This window comes from Arachis ipaensis, chromosome B06 (assembly GCF_000816755.2).
Source record: "Arachis ipaensis cultivar K30076 chromosome B06, Araip1.1, whole genome shotgun sequence".
Classification (NCBI taxonomy): domain Eukaryota; kingdom Viridiplantae; phylum Streptophyta; class Magnoliopsida; order Fabales; family Fabaceae; genus Arachis; species Arachis ipaensis.
In genome coordinates this window covers 110,813,337-110,837,662 of record NC_029790.2, presented here as the reverse complement: position 1 = coordinate 110,837,662, position 24,326 = coordinate 110,813,337, and the positions used below count along the sequence as shown (strand labels likewise).

Genomic DNA, 24,326 nt, shown 5'->3' with positions numbered 1-24,326 from the left:
TTAACAAATTAAATTTTATAGTTTAAGAAAGTAAAAATAATTAAAATATAAATTTTAACGCTAATTTTAAAAATTTTGACAAAAAATTAGACTAAACAGACCAAATCATTTGAGCTGGCCCAACCTAAATACCACTTTAATGAAATGGCTTCAGCCACTTTTTCCCTCGGGCACAAGAAAAAGAAAGGGGGAAGAACAAAGAAAATTCTAAAATCTTTGCTCAAATCTTTTATTCCATATATCTTTTAATCTGGAACTCCGATTGACAAGTCAGTGGCCACGCGTTCGTCTCGGAATTTTCTACAAAATCCAACGAACAATTTGGTAAGGAATTTGAGATTTCATGCCCAGTTCATACCTTTTCACTTTCGAATTTTGGAATTTTGATTTTTGAGATATTATATAATTTTGATGTTTAGGATCAAATTAACTTTGGGTACTTGCTGGGTCTTGTCCCAAACTTCCGTTGGTAAGGTGAGAATTCTCTAACTCTTGTGAAATCATTAGTGTAGCAAACCCTATGTTGATTTAGTGATATTTATATGGTGTTAGATTAAATTATGAATTTTTGGAGATAAATTGATGAAAGTAAAAGCTTGAATTTGGATCTTGGAGGCTGGATTTCTGTTTGATGTGCCATTGGAGCTTTGAAGCTTGTGGAACGGAGGGATTTTGATGTGTTCGAGCATTAAGGAGGAATCGACCAAGGTATAATTTTGGTTTCTCGTAGATAACGTGTAATGTTACGTGAAAACTTAGGCTAATTGACCATAAGATAAGTTGGATTATGTGAACTTGTTAATGTTTAGTAACTTTGGTGGTAATGTTGAGATAAAAATGTGTTGTTTGATGATGGTTGTGATGATAATAGATTGATGTGTATGAAATGTAGTTGATTGTTTAATTGGGTGAGGAAATTGTTGAATGTATATATAGAATTGTTGAATGATTGAAGGAAGAAAATTGGGCATTGGTGTTGTTTTTGGGGGTATATATGTATGTTTGGGGAGTTTTGATGTTGTTTTGAGTATAAATCTTTGTTTTGAAATTGAGAATTTGGAAAGAAAAGAGGCTTTGGAGTTTTTGGTAAAACTTAATTTTCGATCAATTTTAGCGGGCTATAACTCAGCTTTCGGACCCAAAATTTTGTCAAATTGTTTCAAATGAAAATTGGGTCCGTGAAACTTATGCCGTTTAAAGAACCGATGAAAAATCATTTAAAACGAAAAAGTTATGCATGTTTGAAGTTTGGTGTCAAATTTTAGAAATTCTGCAACTTAACAACTTTTTGAGAAAAAGGAGGAGTCGCGTACGCGAGCATGCACACGCGACGCGAGATTCACTCACTGACTGGATATCTCGCGTATGCGGACATGGTCCCACGTACGCGGACCTGCTAAATCGAATGCTCACGTATGCGGGTGGCACACGCTACGCGAGAAATTCTTTCAGTTTTACCTTCTTGCGTACGCGGACATAAACTCGCGTACGCAAGACCCCTATTTTGGCTAAAAGTGGGATTTTTGCATACTAAACTAATTCTCTAGCTTTCCAAATCTCCTGAACACTTGTTTAAGGTTCGTTAGTGAGCCTTTAAGCCTTGGAATAAGGGTGAGTCTGTTAAATAAATGAGGAGACATTGGAAGAGTCTTGCGAAGTGTTAACTGAATTAGTGAAGGGTGACGATGTAAAATAAGAAATGAGAGATGGATTGATGATGATAATGACATTAAGGAGTGATGATTATTGAATTTGAATGAAGGATAATGAGCAATGATTTTAAAGTATGCTATTTGAATGAATTGAATGATAATGAGATATATGTGACTGGGTAAGAGGTGGTGACATTGTTCACTTGCTCCGGGTATAAGTAGAGACTTCGGGTAAGATGCAATGGTGTTATCCACTTGCTCCGGGTAAGAGTTCGAGACTCCGGATAAGATGCAAAGGTTGAGTTCTGTTGTCGCTTACTCCGAGTTGAGATCTGTAACACCTCCTGGGTAAGATGCAAGGGTTATGGCATTGTCCCACTTACTTCGTGGTTGGTGTTCTGTCCAGGGTTAGCTACCGAACATGTCGGGTTTGGCTTTATAACCGACAGATGAGATTAATCGGCCATAGGGAAGACATGCATCATGTGTATTTGTGTGATTTGTTTGAGTATGTTTTGTTTTGGTTTGCCTAAATGCTTATATATGCTTAGTTGCTATTTGCCCTAACTACCGTATTTGTACCTCTATTTGTGTTTTCTTTGTTTGAATTGTATGTCTTTGTAATTGAGAGATCCCTCATGCTGGCGGAGGTGATGCTGAGGGTAGTTCCATCGGTGTTTCGGAGGGTTGGAGGAGACGAAAAGTGAAGTGTTAGGTTAAAGATGGATTTAGAACTTGAACACTTTAGATAACTTACCTAATTTATGGTTTATAATACTTTCTTAAGTTTAATTCTGAGTGTCGGAGTTTTAGGAATGTCTCTGGATTTCCCAGAACCTTATACATTATGTACGTTGGTACCTTTACCGTACTGAGAACCTCCGGTTCTCATTCTCTCTCTATATATATATATATATATATATATTGTTATTGTTTTTCAGATGCAGGTTGGGAGGTACCGTACTGAGCATCCTAGAGACTCATGGCAGCGAAGAACTATTTTGGAAACTTAGTATTGTATTTTGTTTATATATATGTAGAACTCTCCACCTTGTATACATTGTATATTATCCCTCTTAGAGGTTGACTTGGAGAATAGGTACTTTTACATTGTTTTTTGAGATGTATTCTGGGTGTTATATATATACTCTAGCCGGCCTTAGCTTTGCAAGTTGAGTTCAGAGCTTGTTATTTGTATTTTGGAATTCTGATCTATATGTATAAGTTTTAAACCTTCTTTTCGATCTTGCTTATCCATTTATGCGTATCTTTCGTAAGTGATGTGATTTCTGTTTTGTTTTTTTTATTAACTCCTCTTTCAAAGCTCTTAGTTACAATTTTTTTCAATTATATTATATATGTATTTTTACTTTTAGAGATCGTAGCGCTCACCACCTCTGATTTACGTCCTAAGCGTAAAGCTCTGCGTAGTAGAGTGTTACATATAATTGTTATTATTCTTTGCTCTATTGTTTATGTGATTACCTATTTTATATTTTTTTTTAATCCTAGTATGTTAAGGAATATAAAAATCAACATATTTAATTATATTTAAAAAAAATTAATAATTTATTTATCTAATTGAAACTAGATTGATCCTATTTGATTTTAATAATAGAGTTGCTACAAATAAAGTAATTCATGTTTTAATTTGTTTGAGTAAATCAGCACAAAAAATTGAAGGTTTAAGTAAGAAGATGTATTCGATGGCATTTTCATAAAAATTGGTTATTTTTTCAATTATAACACATCTAAGATTATTAAGTTATATACAAAATATTTTTAAAACACATCCAAAATCATAAATCTAAAATTTGAATATTTAATTTTTTTTTACATCCTATTCGATAAAAACACGTCTAATATATCTTATTGGGTAAAGTATACTTTTTGTCCTTGAAGTTTGACAAAAGTTTCAAAAATACCCCTAAATTTTATTTTGTTTCAATTTTGTCCAAAAAATTTTCGATTTGCATCAAATATACCCCTGATGGCTAATTTTTCAAACAATTTGAGACCGATTTAACAACAATTTCATAAGAACAACCTCTCAACACAAGCAAATCAAGCATAATTTTTATGCATTATTGTTAGATTGATTTTAAATTTTTTGAAAATTTAGCCGTCGAAGGTGTATTTGATGCAAATCGAAAACTTTTGGGATAAAATTGAAACAAAATAAAACTTAGGGATATTTTTGAAATTTTTGTCAAACTTCAAGGACAAAAAATATACTTTACCCTATCTTATTTTATTATTAGTTGGATTTTTCATTACTTATTTAAACATTAACAATTTTAAAATTATAAAAATGAATAATTAAGTTTTTTTTTAGATCTTATTCAATAAAAATATATCTAACATATTTTATTTTAGCATTAGTTGGGATTTTTATTACTTATTTGAGCATTAATATTTATTCATTTTAATTTCTTTATTATTTTTATTGTTTGATATTTTAGCTAATGTTCAAAATTAGTTTATTTTGTAAGTTTATTACACATATAAAATAATACAATCGCACTCAAAATACTTTTAGAACACATCCAAAAATCTATCAAATAAAATTTAGAATTCAACAATGAAATGTCATATCTCATTTCATTATTAGTTGATATAACACGAGCATTTATTCATTATAATTTATTTAATTGTTTGTTTGTTTGGTATTTTAATACATTATTTATTTGTATATATTTTAAATTTTTAATTGATTACAATTTTTTCTTTTCTTAATATTATCCTCATCATAATTTTATTTACAATCGTAGACATCAACATGATATTTGAGCTAGACTTGAATACATAGCCATCATCAGAAGAAATTGACTCATTTGATACCCATATTGATATGAACAATATAAATATTTGTAATGGTTCAAGCAATTTTGCTACAGAAATCGAGTGCACGACTGAGGTAGTTGACATTTTTCTTATAAGCATTTTTGATATTTTAAAATGTATTTTTCTGATATTTTTGACCAATTTTTTTTCTTGCATGCTAATTATAAGTTATATTTTAAAATATTCGTGTGAACACATCTAAATATCCTTACCATGGCACTATACATATATATGTATGCTGTATTATTTTGTCATTCTTTTATCATAATTATTGTCATTATATTTTTTTTTAGGCCATGATTCATCCTACCATTTTCGATGAGAAGATTCTAAAAGTGGGGATGCTGTTTGAAACCCTCAAAGAAGCATGCCAATTTTACTACAACTATACTAATAAAGTGGGATTCGAACCTCATATAAGGAACACTAACTTGGACAATCATGGAAGGACACCGATTAACCAATCCATACAATGCAATAAAGATGGATACTGAATAAAGAAGAATCCAACAACCCAAAGGTCAAACACAGTGTCATCTGTACACTGTAAAGCTCGCATCTATGTGAAGCTTAACACAGAGCTTGGACAATGGAGACTGTTGAAGGTAGAATTAGCTCACACGCACCGATATGATCCCAATTTGTCATGGATGTTTAAGAAGAGCAAGAATCTCTCTATGCATGTTAAGGATGTCATTGAGCGCAACGACCAGGCTGGTATACAACCTTCGAAGACTTTTTAGGCGCTTACTGATAAAGCCGGTGGTCGATCTAATTTAAACTTTGTAGAGAAGGATGTTAGAAATTATTTATCTTGTAAACTCCAAATCCATGGAGATGATACTGATGCGCAAGAGATGCTGGAATATTTTATGAGGATGAAAGAGCAGAACCCGAATTTCTTTTATGAAATTTGTGTCTATAGTAACAATAGTTTCAAGGATGTATTTTGGGCGAATGCTTGATCAAGAGCTGTTTACGAGTATTTTGGTAACGTGGTATCATTTGACACCATATACAAGCTCAACAAATAACTTCTTTTTCTTGGTTTATTTTTTTATGGATATATTAAGTTACAAGCTCACTGATTGCCCTATATGTTGGTCTTTTATAGGTTTAGATGCCAGTTGCAGTATTTGTGGGCATTAATCACCACGGAAAGTCAGTTCTTCTCGGGTGTGCTTTATTGGGTAATGAAGAGACTAAATCCTTTGAATGGGTCATGCAAACATTTGTGAAATGTATGAAAAAAACACTAGATAGTATCTTAACTGACCAATACAGGGCCATGTCAACAGCCATTTAGAATGTCATGCCAAAGACCAGGCATAAATTGTGTATCTGGCACATCATGAAGAAGATATCATAGAAACTTGGAGGGTTGAGCCGTTTTAAAGAAATTAATGCTATAATGGGTCGAATTATTTGGGAGTCTCATTCGCAAGAATTATTTGAAAGTACATGGTATGACTTCATTGAAGAGTACAACCTTAATGACAACAAATGACTCAATGGTATGAATACATATCCAAAACTTAATTAACTTATTTATTAGTCGTTTTAATTATTGACTAGATTTTGTAAAAGTAATGAACTTATGTTAAATGTCCTTTCATGCATGTTTAGTGTCAAATCATAAGTGTGTATTTTAATGGCAAATATGTCTATCAAAGTGCAGATATCTATCATATTCGAAAGATATGGGTTCTTGTTTTTTTAGAACACGAATTTTGGACTGGCATGAGGAGTACACAACGGAGTAAGAGCATGAATGCTTTCTTCGACAAGTACCTAACTTGTAAGAGAAGCTTAATTCAATTTGTGCACCAGTATGACAATTGTCTTGCAGATAAGGAACAAAAGGAGTTGGAATGCAATGCAGTAGACAACAGGGGCCTGATCCCATGTGTATCAAACTCACTTATTGAGAAGCAGTTCCAATAGGAGTACACCAACTGCATATTTCATATGCTCAAGCCGAATTTATCAAAAAGAGTGACTGCAACCTGTCTCCAAGGGTGGTGAAAGACAACCAATACTTTGACGAAGTGATTGAACAAAAGATAGTAAATAGGATGTCTGTTTATAACGAGTATGAAGTTGTGTTTTGTCCTATTTTGCACTAGGTCATGTGCAACTGCTTCATGTTTGAGTTATATGGTATCCTTCATTGCCACGCCCTATCGGTTTTATCCCATTATAGGGTTGACAAGGTGAACTTGTCCTATATACTATCTCGGTGGAGCTAGCATGTTTATTGCAAGCATACCCACATTAGAAGCACTCACGACTTATGGTGCTCTGATGAAAGCATGAACATACTTAGGGGACTATGTGTTAATGAAGAGAATTTTGATGGTATAGAATTTCACAAATGAAATCTCGTTGCAAGTATAGTTGTAAACCAACAATCAATCCTCAATCAAAAATTTATTTGTCATAAGTACAAATCCCAATAAAAATAACCGAGAGTATTAATCCCGGGTCGTTCTCCCTAGGAATTACAATGAAGTGCTTTATTATTGGCTATGAAGGAATGTTTTGGGATTTTTGTAATAAGAGACAAGGAATATAAATAACAAGAGAAATAAGCTAATAACTAAGAAAGCTCTTGGCAAGGAATGAGAATTAGAAGTCCTATCCTCATTATCATCATCAATTGTGACAAGAATTGTCCATTGCTCCTAATTAGTTAACTTCTAACTATGAAGGAAAGTCAAGTAGATACAATCAACTTGAGTCCACAAGTCCTAGTCAAATCTAGAGGAAAGACTAGCTTTAGTGGCATTCAAGTCAATGAGCAACTTTCAATTGTCAATCAACAAGAGAAATCGATAACTCAAGAGTCTCCAATTACTCAACCAAAGCCAAGAGGAGAAAAATCTAGCTCATAACTAAAAGAAACATTTCATCAAACACCTAGTGGGCAATAAAAATAAACATCATCAATTGCAAGAATTAAAGGAAGCTATAACTAATCAAAGCAAGAAATCAACAATAGAAACTAAGGCAAATATAAAAAGACATGGAAATTATAAATTGCATTAAAGGAGAATTGAAATCAACAAAAGAGTGCATGAACTAAAATTAACAAAATAAAGGAATTAACAAGAGAAGTAAAATACTAGAAGAAGTAAAAGTAAAGGAAAACTAAAATAGAAGGAGAAGGAGAAAGAGATCTAGATCTAAAAAGGAGTAAACTAAGAACCCTAATCTAGAGAGAAGAGAGAGCCCCTCTCTCTAACTACATCTAAACTATCATAAAAACTAAACTATGACTACTTGGTTCATTTTCCCTTTATTCTTGGGTTCAATAGCATCAGAAATGAGTTGGATTGGGCCCAAAATGCTTCAGAAATTGCTGGCCACGAGTTGCCTTAAGTGAGTCACGTTGATCCTGCGACGTGTGCGCGTGGAACGAAGGGTACGCATCACCAAACGCAAGGCAACTATGGCAAATTTTATATTCTTTTGAAGCCCCGAATGTTAGCTTTTTAATGCAACTGAAACTGCCTCATTTGGATATTTGTAGCTCAAGTTATGATCGATTAAGTACTAAGAGGTCAGGATTGACAGCTTTGCAATTCCTTCATTTCTTCATGAGTTCTCCATTTTTACATACTTTTTCTTCATTCCCTTAATCCAATCTTTGCCTTCTAAACCTGAAATCACTTAACAAACATATCACGGCATCGGATGGAATTAAAGTGAATTAAATTTAGCTATTTTAAGGCCTAAAAAGCATGTTTTCACACTAAGCACAAATTTAGGGAGAATTACAAAACCATGCCATTTCTTTGATTAAATGTGAAAAAAGTTGATAAAATCTCCTAAATTAAGCACAAGATAAACTACAAAATTGGGGTTTATCAAATCTCCCCACACTTAAACCAAGCATGTCCTCATGCTAAGAATAGAGAAGGACAAGAAAAGGGGTATGAACATTTATTCAATGCAAAGAAACTATATGCACCTATCTATATGAATGCAACTAAATGCAAAATGCTTCTACCTACTTGGTCAAAAGTAAATCAATCTCCAAGAATATATATGCACAAGTAGGGCTAAGTAGTATGATAACTCATGAACTCTACCAATTCAAATATCAAAATGAAGTTCAAATAGACTTGCAAGAAGAAAGCTCATGAAAGCCGGGAACAAGGAATTGAGCATCAAACCCTCACCGGAAGTGTTTACACTCTAGTCGCTCAAGTGTCTAGGGTTGATCACTCAATTCTCTTCTAATCATACTTTCCAAGATTTGTTTTTCATCTAACAATCAACAGTTATTCAATGCATGCATACATTCATCATGAGGACTTATTCATGGGTTGTAATGGGGCTAGGGCAAGGTAGGATGCATATGGTTAAGTGGACTAGAATTTGAATCTTTGATTAACTTAAACTTCCCACCTAACCTATATAACAACCTATACAATTCTAAACAAACCTAACTACCCATTCTTCACTTATTTACATACTCATGCATTCTCTTTAATCACCACACATATACATTGATTATTATTGAATTTCACTTTGGGACATTTTGTTCCCTTCTTATTGCTTTTCTTTTTCTATTATATATATATATATATATATATATATATTTTTTGCTTTTATTTTTCTATTTCTTTTTCTACATTTTTTTTCACATTTTTTTTTTCAACAAAGTACATACAAACGTATCAATGCATATGGTTTTACATATTTAATGCATAAGCACGTACCCAATCCCATAATTTTCAACAAAAATACAAAATACACTTTTACCTCAACCAATGTCCCAAGTTTTCTCACACTTGAATGATACACACTCACTAGCCTAAGCTAATCAAAGATCCAAATTAAGGGACATTTATTGTTTTTCACTTAGGGGTAGTGATGTGCTAAAATTAAGAATAAAAGGGATTAAATAGGCTCAAAATTGGCTAACAATGGTTGATAAAAGGTAGGCTATTTGGGTAAGTGAGCTAAATGAAATAATGGCCTCAATCATATATATGCATTCATACACAAAATAATGGACATAAAGAATCAAACAAATCAAAGATTGCAATCATAGAGAGAGAATAATGCACACAAGAATGGAAATAAGTGGTTATAAGATGTAACCACACAATTGGGCTCAAAACTCACATGCTTATGTTCTTAGCTCAAAAACCATGTTCCAAAATAAATTCTTGAAAATAAATTCTTCAAGCAAGTTCAAAAATGTTTTTTTTTTTCAAATTGGTAGGGTGCCCTAAAATAATTTTTCTTGGGAGAGAAATCATCACCCTAACCAAGTAGTCCTAATATAAAAAGAAATGGTAAAATATATACAAACTCTAACTATCATGCAACCTATCATGCAATGCAACACTAACTAACAAAGAAAATTAAGAATTGGTGTTGAAAAGAAAATTGTTACCCATGGAGATCGGTCATCGATCGAACCTCCCCACACTTGAAGATTGCATCGTCCTCGGTGCATACAAAGAAGAGCAAGGTGGACGGGTTGCTACAACTGATGAGCTCCTTCAAAAGATTGTGCGGATGACTTGTTTGTCACCCCATTTTGAAAATTTTTTTCCTTCCTTCTTGGTGGCCAGCCTAAAAGGAGAGAAAAAGGAGAAAACTTAGGCCTACAACAAAGATATTAAAGCAAATAGAACATAGGCGGGGGCTAATGCCAAGTAAGAGTATGGTTCTCAACTACATGTTAGCTACGCATGTAAGTGAGAGAGCAATATAGGCAAAGGGCATATCAACTAATACTTGATGCAAGAGTAAAGTCAAAGTATAAGTGAATAACATGAAGAGCATGTTGCATCAAGTTTAAGCAAGAATTGACACGAACAAGATTAGTGATAAGCATGAAAGCATTTGGTCCCATCCTAACTCAATGATAATGAGGTACAAAAACAAAGAATAATGAATTAGGAAGGACTAAAGCACTAATCTTGTGTGTGGAGCAAATATGACCATTAATGTTAAACAAGTCACGAAGCACCAAAACAATGCAAGAAATTCTCAACAATTGAGTAAGAGAATTCAACACCATTATTAAAATAAGAAACTTAGAAAATAAAATAAGAACAAGCTACAAAAACAAAATTCATATGCAATGAATAAAAGTATGCAAATGTAATAAACAAAAGAAAATGAAAGATGAGAAAAAAAATAAAAAGTGAAATTTTTTTTATTTTATTATATTATTTATTTATTTATTTATTTATTTTTTTGAAGAGAGAGAAAAGAAGAAAGTAAGAAAGGAAGGAGAGAGAAGAAGAAAGGTAGAAAGAAAAAAGGAGAGAAGAAAGAAGAAGAAAGGAGAAAGGAGAAAAACAGGGTGCAATCCACGCTTAAGCGTCGCCCATGCTTAAGCATGGATTGCAGCAGGGACAATCGACGCGTAAGCGTCACTCACGCTTACGTGTGGGTCGCAGTTGTGCCGCTGGCACAAAACGGGCACAAAGTAGGCACAACTCTCTGGTTTTAGTACTAGGAGTTGTGAAAACGCGTCGACGCGTACGCGTATAGCACGCTTGCGCGTCGATAGACCCTTTTTTTTAAAGAAGCCTAAAACAGAATTTAGCACTCTCCTAACCTATAAACATTCTAAATCACCCAAAATTCAAATTTAACAATAAATCTTTTGGTTTTTCAAAAATTTTCAAATACAAAACAAACAAAACTTACACTTCAAGCAAAATACAATCTAACAACAACTATTCTAATCAAAACATGAATTTAACAAACAACCTATCAATAAAAGCAAAATGTATAAGAGTATAGAAAATAAGAAAAACTACCTACAATGGCAACTCAAATCACTCATTTATTATATTTACAAGAGAATGAAAAGAGTTTACCATGATGGGGTGTCTCCCACCTAGCACTTTTATTTTAAGTCCTTAAGTTGGACCATTGATGGGGTCCTTGCTAGGGTGGCTTATGTTTGAACTCTTCCTGGAATCCCCACCAATGCTTGCATTTCCAATGTCCTCCGGGATCCCAAACTAAGCGCGTCAAGCTACCAAGAGATCTCAAGCGAGTACCAAGGCCCCAAAGTTGATGATTATCTATGTATATTCCGGGGTCCCATACTTTATTTGTCAACCCTCTTTCTTCTTGAATTTTATGCTTCCAATTGGTTGACAAACTTATTGAATTCTCCTTGTAACTCCTACTCATCATCCTAGATCCATTGAATTGAGCTTCACTCCAACCATGAATCCTAAAATTTGAGGTTCCTTCCACTATGCACCTTGATTTTTGTTGCCAACCAACACCCAACTCTTTTCTACTTTCTAACCCACACATAGCTCTAAGTTGACCATCTGTTTCTAACAATGCATATTGATATGGGCCAAGGAAATTAAAAGATGAGATAATTACCCATTCAATTTGTAGTTTGGATGGTGATTTAGTAAGGAAGATATCCAATGGTCTTGACATTGTAGGCTCCACTTCCTTTGGCTCTTCCTTGATGACTTCCATCTTTTGACAACTTTCTTCAATTTCCTCTTGTTTACTAACTTCTTCCAACTCTTTCTCATTGATCAAAATATATGTTGGAGGGTGTATACATTCCTCCTCAACATTGGTTTCACGTCCGATGGAAGAAGCTTCAACAAGATTCTTATTGTCACTTGGTGTAGAGTTGTCTTCAATGATGGAACTTCCCTCTTGTTCAACCTCCCCTAATCCTTCAACTATTCCTTCATCTTCAAGGGTCTCTACTACCTCCACCTCTTGGGACTCTTCTTGCTTCTCTTGAAGTATAGATGCGTGAATCCGATCCATTAAGTCCCTAAGACGATCCCTTCTCTCTTGGTCCATGTCTATCGCATAATTGGCATCATGTTACTCTTGGATTGATGGATACGGATGTTCTTTCATGGAGGGTGGTGGGATGGAGAGATCATTATGTGGTTGAAAAGGAGGTTCATCAAATCTTGGAGGTTGGAAGGTATTTTGGTTGTTGGTAGAAGATAGAGGTATACGAGATATAAGCTCTTGGAGGGCGGAGGTGAAACCGGTGAGTGCGGTTTGGAACTCTTGCTCTTGAGAAATGATACCAAGTGTATCATCTATAGAGGCTTGGTTGGAGGAAAAAGAAGAATTGTGAGGGTAATGATGTTGAAGTGGTGATGGTTCCATGGGTGCTTGTTCATAATGGTTATAAGTGTGTGCATATGGAGGATATGGATTAGGATTGTGTGGAGGTGATTGATGGAAATAGGATGTGAATTAGGAGTATGGTGGTTGGAATGATGGTGTTTGAGGACTATGTTGAGAGTATGGTGCATGGAATGACGGTGTTTGAGTGGGATAATCATGATAAGAACCATCATATCCATTGCAATGATATGCATTGTAGGAAGGATTGCAATCATAGTAGCTTGGTTGAGGAGGTTGCCATGATGATTGCTCATATGGATGTGGCTCCCTTCTCAAGAATTCATCTCTCCCATAATGTGAGCCATCATTCAAATTTCCATAACCTACAACATAGTCATAACCATATCCAAAACCACAAGGATGAGAATTCATATGGAAAGAGGAAATCAAAACAAAAATCTCAAAAAGGTAAAGAAAAAGTAAACTACTAATTACTAACAAGACCTAGAAATAACCAAAAAGCAAGATATTCACAATAGCTAATAACATAACACCATTGCAATTTCCCGGCAACGGCGCCATTTTGATGAAGGGAAATTTTGATGGTATAGAATTTCACAAATGAAATCTCGTTGCAAGTATAGTTCTAAACCAACAAATAATCCTCAATAAAAAATTTGTTTGTCACAAGTACAAACCCCAATAAAAATAACCGAGAGTATTAATCCTGGGTTGTTCTCCCTAGGAATTACAATGAAGTGCTTTATTATTAGCTGTGAAGAAATGTTTTGGGGTTTTTATAATAAGAGACAAGGAATGTAAATAACAAGAGAAATAAGCTAATAACTAAGAAAGCTCTTGGAAAGGAATGAGAATTATAAGTCCTATCCTCATTATCATCATCAATTGTGACAAGAATTATCCATTGCTCCCACTTATTTAACCTCTAACTATGAAGGAAAGTCAAGTGGATACAATCAATTTGAGTCCACAAGTCCTAGTCAAATCATGAGGAAAGACTAGCTTTATTGGCATTCAAGTCAATGAGCAACTTTCAATTGTCAATCAACAAGAGAAATTGATAACTTAAGAGTCTCCAATTACTCAACCAAAGACAAGAGGAGAAAAATCTAGCTCATAACTAAAAGAAATATTTCATCAAACACCTAGTGGGCAATAAAAATAAACATCATCAATTGCAAGAATTAAAGGAAGCTTTAACTAATAAAAGCAAGAAATCAACAATAGAAACTAAGGCAAATATAAAAAGACATGGAAATCATAAATTGCATTAAAGGAGAATTGAAATCAACAAAAGAGTGCATGAACTAAAATTAACAAAAATAAAGGAATTAACAAGAGAAGTAAAATACTAGAAGAAGTAAAAGTAAAGGAAAACTAAAATAGAAGGAGAAGGAGAAAGAGATCTAGATCTAAAAAGGAGTAAACTAAGAACCCTAATCTAGAGAGAGGAGAGAGCCTCTCTCTCTAGAAAACTACATCTAAACTATCATGAAAACTAAACTATGACTACTTGGTTCATTCCCCCTTCAATCCTTGGGTTCAATAGCATCAGAAATGAGTTGCCTTAAGTGAGTTACCTTAATAATCACTTTTCTTCTTATTGTTGTTATTATTATTATTTTCTTTCTTGTTTGATCGTACTTTTTTTATTAAAAAAGTTTGTAATGTTGCTCAAGCCCTATCTTAATCTTTTATTAGTTTTTATGAAGTGAGTCTTTTTGTAATTTGGATTATAAAATATATTGTTGTTACTTGATCATCGTTAATAGTGTTCAATGCTTAGTGCCTATGCAATAATCACACATGAATCGTAAGATTAGAGTTAGAATTTACGAGTATTGAAAATTAGTGATGCTATCTATCTTCACATTTTCCCCTCCCATTCATTGTTATATTTTTACTGAGTATCCACTTGCTATGATTTGAGCAGGGCCACCTTAGCTGTGTTAATGCTGTTGCTTGGAATTCCAGAGGCTCATTATTGATATATGGATAAGATGATACACGGGTATGGCAACTTTAATCTTAAAAAAACTGTAATCTATATTAGGAGCTAAGTGGTAGTTCTGATGCAAAAAACTATGAAAGAATACTCAATGTTATTATAAAGCATGTTTCTATACCAAGTGTAGAAACTCTCCCCATGTGAAGCAGCATGTTTCAAATTTCTCAGCTTCCTTCTTTTGTGTGCTTGAAACACTTGCAAAGCTCATAATAGCTACACCATTATTATAATTAATTCACCAACTGAATGAGGAAAAACACTTAATAATCTAACTAGGAATCATTAAGGTTTAATATAGAAATATATTTAACCTACTTTTAAGATTTGAACAGCACCTTTCAAGACAAGACAAAATCTGCACAAACATTAAATCAAAATTGACATTATTCCCAGTTTCTACTCCAAATAAATTATTGTGCAAGCTAGGGGGGAAAAAACCTTACAGATGGAATCTTGTTTTCTTGTACAAATGCTATTAAAACTTCAGCATAATTTATAATAAACTCCATTGCGTTAGGACCTGTTAGGCATTATAATTCCATGTTATATGTAAGAGAAACTAATCAACTATGTTACACAAAGTGTGTTAAGTAAAAGAAGCTCTAAATTGATACATATTCTATAATTCTAAGGAAAGAAAAATTATACTCAGGGTATCATATAATGGAACATGTTACTGCATGGGTATTGCAAGCCTACAAAACAGGGTGAAAATAAAATTGGATCAAGTTATATATCTTGCTTGCGTGCGCTCTCTCCTTTTTTATTTAACTGCCGCTTCATTCTATTGGTTTCTTTTATGTGGCTTTGTTTTGTAGTATTCCCTTCCCATGCCCCATGGTGTTGTATTGCTTTTATGACGGAATATTTTTAATTTTCTATTTTTCTTCAGTTCCTTTTTTCAATTAAAAAAATACGACATTGTGGTAGGCACATTGTCTTTTTGGACATGGAGTGCTTGGAATGCATGATTATGATTCATCAATGATTAAACATGCTTTGGATCCCTAAATTTAATGTTGAATTAACTAGCAAGAACATGTTATGGTGATTCGTTTAACTTGCAAGTGGTCTAGATTAATTTCTTCTTAATCTTAAATCTTACTGTTCTTAAGCTGCTGCTTTGATAATTAATTAGATAACACTGGTCTTGTACTCTACCTTTATAAGCACCAGCTTACACTTCACATTCTCTTTGATTGCTGTAGCCACTAGTCATGTACTCTTCCCCCTTCATATATTAGTTCAAATCTAAATCCAAATCTATATCCAATGGAAATCGCTCAGATTTTCTCTTATTTTCTTTTATTTGTGTGTTTGTGTGTTGATTTGGAATGAAAATGAGAACAAGCTTCAGAGAAGAAACTTGCGAATCCAATGAGAGAGATTAAGGTGTAGAAGCTCGTTCTCAACATCTCCATGGGTGAGAGTGGATATCATCTCACTAGAGCCGCTAAGGTTCGACTCGCATTGCTTCTTTTAATTTTTCTTTTTATTTATAATTAAAGCCGTTGTCTGTTTTTTTGCCGGTGCTAGAGCAACTTAGTGGCCAAACCCCGTGTTTTCCAAAGGTTAGTTATTATAATGATTAATGAATAGTTGAATAATTCTGGTCGTAATGAATTTGTGTGACTCTCAGGTTCTATTGATTAGGGTTGTTTACAAAGTAATTTGCGTCATATTATGTATGTTGCAAGTGAAATGAATGTGGAAAAGGTTCTAACTTCAAACCTTAGTGTTGGTATTGAGTCTAAATTTTTATGGTTTCTATCCAGGGTTCTGTTTTTTTCCAGCTTATCTTACATTTTCAGGGACTGTCCAGCAAATAGAAGCCATATGATTGGGAATTGCTTTGGTGCTTCAAATTGGTTTAGAGGGAGTAATGATAGTGATACTACTGAGAAACCCCAACAAGGTAATAGAACAAGTTTAGTGGATTTGAATTTCTATCATTGATCAATTGTTTTGTGTTAGTATTGGGAGGTTGTTAACTTTGTCATATCATCCCCCTAAAATTTATGTATTTTCATGTTCAAATGCCATATTTATTTTCCTCCAAAGGGCTAACTTTTACATTTGTAAGAATTTTGCAACATATTTTTGATAACCCATTTTTCTCAAATCCTAGTAGCCAGAACCTGGAGACAATATTATGTAAAAATTCTTGCAGGTTTTTATGGGAATTGGAGTTTGGATGGAGGATATAATGCCGCTAAAAGTTAATTTTCATGCTATCAAAATTAAGATATCATATGTTAAATGACTGTTTGTATTTCAGCTTCTATGAATATCTACCCAAGGCCTGGATTCTAGGAAACAAGAATGAATCAGTGAAATATTATAGGTATTGAACTTGAAAATTCAATTTTCTTTTGAAAGTTGAGGCATAATATTACAGTTTTGATTTAGTTGTATTTATACTGCACTTATTTTGTTTGATGTTATGTTTTATTTGGATTGAGGTTTGAGTTAAGTTGCAAGGTTGTGTTTCAATGTGATTTTTATAGGTTCAGTAATGAAATCTTTGAGTAGTGTAGGTCTTGATTTAAAATTGGTTGACTTGAATTATTTTGTCTTGATAACTGTGCTTACAAAGTGGCCTCTTAAGCTTCACTCCTAGGATTGCACTAGAGAGAATCTTATCATACCAATTTCAGTTCAAGACCCTGAGCTTGAACACTATATTTTATTGACTATATACTCTTGCTTTGTTTAGGTTTATAAGAACATATGGAGCAACTTTCTATATCAATCAATCTCTCTTAAAACCATCGACTTTGTCAATTAAAGAATTTGATTCCGCTGCAAAGAAGCAAATAATTAATGGTAAGATAACAAAAAGTATAATTGTTTCTGTGTTCATGTTATTTATTATTTGAATCTTATATAAAGCCTTCTACTTATTCCTTGTCTTTGTCTAATTATACTTGTCTTTTTTTAACACATTACTGCGTATAGAATAAATAAATTGATTGCTGCTATTATAATGCTCTTGGATTTGATCTGAACTCTCCATTTCCCACAAATTTGGTTGACATGACAGAAGAGGTATGCTCTTAGTCTTGCTTGCTGCTGATGTCTTCTATAGGTTTAACCGGTTCAACCGTAGTTGAACCGAAAAAACCGTTTTAGAATAAAATAATAAATAAAATATAAATACACACACCAAAACTATATGATCTTATCAATTTACAAACTCAAAAGTTTTTTTAAAACACTCTTAAAATATATGTTTTCAAGCACTTTTGTCATCATCATCTTCAGCTTTACACTCATCACTCAATTAAAAAAATCTACAACCCTAATCCTCTATGATTTCTTTTGGAAAAAATAAAATCTCATTCAAGAAGGAAACCATAGCTGTAAGTAATTGAGAATATTTGTGAGACTCAGCACCAAGACATAGAACAATTATACATATGGAGAAGTACCAACAATCCAATTCTCAATTTCATGAATCACCATAAACTCTAAAATCAATAAATCTATCAACAAAAATTCAAAAATAGCATACTCATAAATTTAAAAACAACAGCAGCAGGGTTTAGAAAAAACATTTAATCACTAACAATACAGAACCTTGTGTATTATTAGTTGATATGATGCAGGGTGCTTTTCTGGATTTTTATTCTCTCCCTCAGAAAATGACAATTTTCCATACAAAATTGCTCCTAACAATACAGAACCTTGTGTAGAATTCTGCACAAATATTACAAATAGGATTATATATTATCACTGGCAATATCCAAAAGGTTAACAAAGGAGAATATACCTTGGGAAGCTTATCTTTCGGTGGTGGACCAGATAAAATCCTTCTTTTATACTATCAATAAACAAAAGTCAACATGACAACAAAAGAAAACATACAAATGTAGGTAGTTATGAAGGAATAGAAACCCATTCATACCCTGGAAATAAGAATGACGATTTAAAGGAGCCGTTTCTAATCACTGGGCCATCAGGTTGAGAGAAAAAGGATAGCGAAATGATTTTCTGGAAACAGAGACAAGAAAAAATAAATCTATCAACAATTAATCATGCTTCACCCTTCAAGCAATCAGCTTCAACAATTAATCATGCTTTAAGCAATCAAAAACAAGGTTTAGAACAAACAATTAATCACTCTTGTTATGAAGAACATTTCAAACAGTGTCTGAAAAATATTCTAATAACCAGCAATTAGTTTCAACAATTATTCATGCTTCAAGGCTCAAGCAATCAACAACAAAATTTAGAACCAACAAGTAATCATTTTTGATGTGAAGAACATTACAAACAGTTTCTGAAAAATATTCTAATAACTAGCAATCAGCTTCAACAATTAAATGAATTAATCATGCTTCAACAATTATTATTACAATCAACAGAGTGTAATCCTAGGGTTAGAAGCTAGAAACCTGGAAAAATGCAGAGCTGGCGGGGACAGTGGGGCGACGGAAAATGTCGAACAGAGCTGACGCCTGCAGGAGGACACTGTGCGACGGAAACTGGAGCTGGCGGTGGTTGTGATTTTCGAAGGCTGACTTCGCGATGGTTCGTGGCTACGCGAACAAAGCTGGCTAACGTTGGCTCAACGGATGTTGCGACGATGGCGGTGGCTGGACGGAAGTGGCGGTGGCTCAACGGAGAGTGAGAATGGAGACTGGAAACATGAGAGGTGAGAGTGGAGGCTAGAGAGAGGAGAGGGGTGAGGTCTGTGTGCCTCTGTGAGTCTGTGACTACTGACTAGGGTTCCTTTAGCCCTTCAGCATGCAAAACGCGGCGTTTGGGGGCAAATTTAAAAAACCGGCCAGGTCACGGTTTGGTTCGACCGACCGGTTCCCGGCCGATTTGGCGGACCAACTTTGGTTTTCAAATCTTGCGGTTTTGTCATCTGTTCGAACCGTATTTGCTAATGGTTCCCGGTTTGACCGGTCCGACTAGTCGATTCGAACCGATTTTTAGAACATTGATAAAAACCACTACTGTCTTGCTTTTCCAAATCCAAGCTGTTGATTTTGCTACAAATGTGAGGAGGCACAATCTTTGAAATGCACAACATGCTGCAACCTCTTTGGCGATGAACAAGTAGGTACCTGAGTCAGTTGTCCCTTGTGTCTTTTTTCTAATTTGTCCTGCTAATTACTTGAACATTTGATTTGGAAATCTAATTGATACTTTAAGCTAAATCTTTATTACAGTATTATTATTGAAGTTTTTGACCTTTTTTATTTTCAGAAAAAAGATGACGAAGAGGTTTGCAATTCTTGATAATGCTAAAATGGATGTTTCCTATGTCTAGCGTTCCCTCAACTGATCAAATGGCATATTTGCTAGCAAAACCTATCAAATTGTCTTTGTAAAGTTTTAGTCTAAACACTGTCTGAGGGGAGATGTTAGGAAAAAGAGTTTGTTTGTTACCTCCATTCTTTATTATATAGTGTGAGATGCATGAATATTCAAAATTATGTTCATTTCAATACTTTTGGTTAATTATTATAAATATATTTTGTTTACAGATAATTTTTGTTATTTAAAGAAATTATTTAGTATAATTATGTATTTATTTTTATTATATTTAACTCATTTAATTAAAAATACAGAATTATATATGTAATCATATTACTAAATATTATGTTGTACAAAATATATATATATACAGAAAATTAAAAAAAATAATGAAGGACCTAAGGCTACACTTATATAGAGTAGCTATGGTATACAATGTGGCTACGCTTTACAGGTGATGCAGTAGCAAGGATAAGTGTAGCCTATTCTGGTAAGCATGGAAGCTGAAAAGCGTAGCCTTTGCTCCTGAACAACATCACTTGAAAAGTGCACTCTATTCTTAAAGGCCAGAAGCATAGCTTTTGATGCAGAAAAGCGTAGCCTTTGAGAATAGGCAACACTAGTATAGGCATCCCCTACAAAAGCATCTCCTAAGCCTAAAAAGCGTAGCTTTTGCCTAAGGCATCATTTTTTTTCATTTTTGGCTACACTTTTCAAGTGTACTTGAATGGGTGTATTTCTTGTAGTGTATATTGCCATAGTTAGTTAATGAAAATATATCCAAGAATCTTAATGACTTTAAGATGTGTGCAGGAATTAATTTGAAAGATGAGATGTTATTTTGGATGTGTTACACATCCACCTAGCTGGCATTTAAAAAAAATTTTAACTGTTATAAACAAGTGCAATTTATGCACAATGAATGAACAATTAATCCTACAATAAACATAGCAAAATAAGTTCGGCTAATTGAATCTCTTACCAACATGAAAAATAAAGAGATGATATCTTAGATTAAAGAGAAAAATATGTCCATTTTAAAAGCTAATTATATTTGAACAGTGCTATATTTTCCTGTCTCCTGTTGGCCCTCGTGCATGCTGCCTCTCCTGCTCTTGTTAGCTCGACAGTGTTTGGACACAATCCAAGGATTTCTGACCTTTTTTCTTTTATTCCTTTGAGGTGTTTAATGTAAAGGAGTATGGGAAACAACCTCCATGGTATTTAGATAACCGTTCCACGGATCAAGCACGATGTCTAGTAGGTACTTCTTTCTCATCCTAGTCAAGTCTTCCTGCATGCATTAATTTCCAATGTCACCAAAGAACAATATCAGAAAAATGTTAGAAATATTGTTCTAATTCGATTTTATGACCTACCGTTGTCCAAACTGGCACGACATAATCATCCATGTCAAGAGTTTTTGGATCTCATGAGTCTATGAACTTAATGACAAAAATCTCGCAGTCATAACTATCAAATAAGAGAAAAATAAATATGCTTTAATATAATTTCGTGTTACTAGAAAATAAATTAATATATCAAAACATACGTGTTTGGTTGAATGAAAACCTCCATATAAAGAAGCTTTCCTATGCCCACTTCCTGAAATTTGTACCATGAAAAAATGAGGTAGGCCAACTCCTCAATGTGCTTGGCCTATATGTAAGAGGACACAACAAAATAATTATTCAGAAGAAAATGGTTATTGATTTCATTTGGACATACGTAAAATTTGTATTGACCGTGTTTATACTTACTTATCGCATATTCATCCACTTTCATCCTATGATCACTAAGAGGGAGTCAAGAACAAAGAACATCAAACTTTTTGGATGAAAAATATACAACTACCAGTAATTATCCAAGCAGATGAGTACAAAGAACTGCATCATAGTTAGGCCATATTTTTCAATACTCTTACAAAGATACAAAAGGATGCACAAAAACTTTATACTTGTTGGATGTAATATTTATGAACATATACCGTATGTCTCTTGGTTGTCTCTACCTTGTTGAACAAACAGATCTCGTTTCTCCAGTACTATGCTAACCCCACATATTCCAGCATGTATTTGTCATTGAATTTTTTAACATTTCATCGGTGTCATAACTTGTCCCTGTACACATTTAGTCCGGATTAGTTTATTACTAAGTGTATCGGTCTAAACATAAGAAAAAAGTAACATTGATCGGTATTTATCGTACCAATATCATTGGATTAACACAATAGAATTCTTCTTGAAACTTCTTTGTTGGGAGCTCACTAAAGATGGCATACATGCACTCTATCACCTTCAGTTTCATAAAAGCATAGAGGGCATAAAAAAAGATAACAAAAGTAGGTCAAAATCTTAAATCCATAACTATTCTTTATTAGATACATTACCCAACCGTCGACCTATTGCCTTCTTTTTAATGTCTTCAGATTCCTTCGTGTTACGTTTAACATATAGCGTTTGCGGTATCACACGATTACTTCATCCAAGGGATTGCATTCGTTTATTACCCATCTGTACACCTTCTCTTTTGTATCTTCATCGAAATCAGGTCGGATGATAACTGAAGCAGGCCTTAGTGGAGTGTTATTAACAGATGGCAAAGGATTCAATGGTCCTAGAACGTTTGGACCATTAAATGGTCCTATAACAAAACATATTTTTTAAATTTTTTAATAACTGTTAAATAGTCCTTATTTAATTTTAATTATAAATTAATCCTTTATATATTATTTAATTATAAAATCTATTTTTTATTTTATAAATTATTATTTTATTATCCATCTATCTGTTTATTAATAATAAAAAATTAAAACAATAACAAATTAGATCTTCTATTAATCGTAATAAATATTTTACAATCTTAATCGATCATAATTTTATCATTGATCCGTTTCATACGTATTGGATTGGAAAAATCGTGTTTGTTAGAAATTCAATCGATTGGATGCACAAATCAATCGATTGAAATTCAGGTTTTTCAAACTTCAAAATTGAATTTTGCAAGGCATGTGGGTTTTCTCTTATTCAATTGATTGGTCATATTACCCAATCAATTTAAGTCTTCAAAGCAATATAGATTTTCACAATCCAATCAATTGGTTGTGTTACCCAATCGATTGAATTGTGCAATGCGTTATATGTTATGTTTCTCTAAATTTTTCTGCTCGTGATTATAAATGATTATTTTATTATTCATCTATCTTATCTTTAAAATTCTATCTTCAATTTTTAAGTTTTTATTTTGATTTAAATACTCTAATCTTATTTTTTTTTTAATATTAAGACTTTAAATTGGTGAATAATCTATCAACAATTACTCAATCCTATAATTAGAATCGTTTATCAATCTGATTGATTATCAATTTTTTCATTGTTTTTGTTCATTGTTTATCCATCTACTTAATATCCAATTTTTCTTTATTGTTTATCCATCTCTTTAATATCCAATATTTGTTCATTATTAATTGATAATCACCGTTGGCAATAGAGATTCAATTTTTTCATTGTAGTGTTTAGAAAACAATCCATTATTTTGATTACAAAATCGAGATTAGTCTCTAATTTTGTAATTCTTTGTTTCGATTCTTTATTCATGCAATTGATTATGTAATGAAAAAAATATTTTTTTATCTTTTAGTAATGGATTTTTTTCTGAAATAAAATAAAAAACCTAAATATGAATTTTTTTATGCAGAGCAAGGCGAACTTCACTTCAAATTCTAAAAAAAATGGCTAACTCAAATTATTAATCTTTACAATAGACAATGGCAACCATTATAGGAGTACACAAGAGTACACATGAATAAGTCTTATTTTTATTAGAAAAATAATGGTTTTTTTTTTTTAATTTATAATGAAAAAAATTCTTGTTAAATATGGTTTATTCCCGTGTATCTATGTATTTCTCAAATTGCTTTGATGATTTCAATCGATTGGATAATACGACCAATCGATTGAATAAAAAAACCCCACATGGCGTGGAAAATTCAATCGATTGTGTATCAATTTCAATCGATTGAAGTTTAAGAAACCTAAATTTCAATCGATTGGTTTGTGCATCCAATCGATTGAATTTCTAACAAACACGATTTTTCCAATCCAATATGTATGTAACGGATCAATGATAAAATTACGATCGTTTAAGATTGCAAAATATTTATTACGGTTAATGGAAGATCTAATTTGTGATTGTTTTAGTTTTTTATTATTAATAAACAAGATAGATGAATGATAAAATAATAATTTATAAAATAAAAAATAAATTTTATAATTAAATAATATATAAAAGACTAATTTGTAATTAAAATTAAATAAAGACTATTTAGTAGTTATTAAAGAATTTAAAAAATATGTTTTATTATAGGACCATTTAATGGTCCAAACATTTTGGGACTATCGAATCCGGTGCCTTGACAGATATAGTTT

The 24,326-nt window shown here is 32.9% G+C and overlaps 2 long non-coding RNA genes across 2 annotated transcripts; one reads left to right on the top strand and one right to left on the bottom strand.

The window, feature by feature from the left end:
- LOC110263472 lies at positions 15,891-17,677 on the top strand. Its single transcript, XR_002349190.1, has 3 exons — positions 15,891-16,089; positions 17,348-17,457; positions 17,590-17,677. It is a non-coding gene; the product is annotated as an uncharacterized LOC110263472 (long non-coding RNA).
- On the bottom strand, positions 18,180-18,670 carry LOC107648392. Its single transcript, XR_002349847.1, has 2 exons — positions 18,539-18,670; positions 18,180-18,454 (listed from the first exon to the last, which is right to left on the bottom strand). It is a non-coding gene; the product is annotated as an uncharacterized LOC107648392 (long non-coding RNA).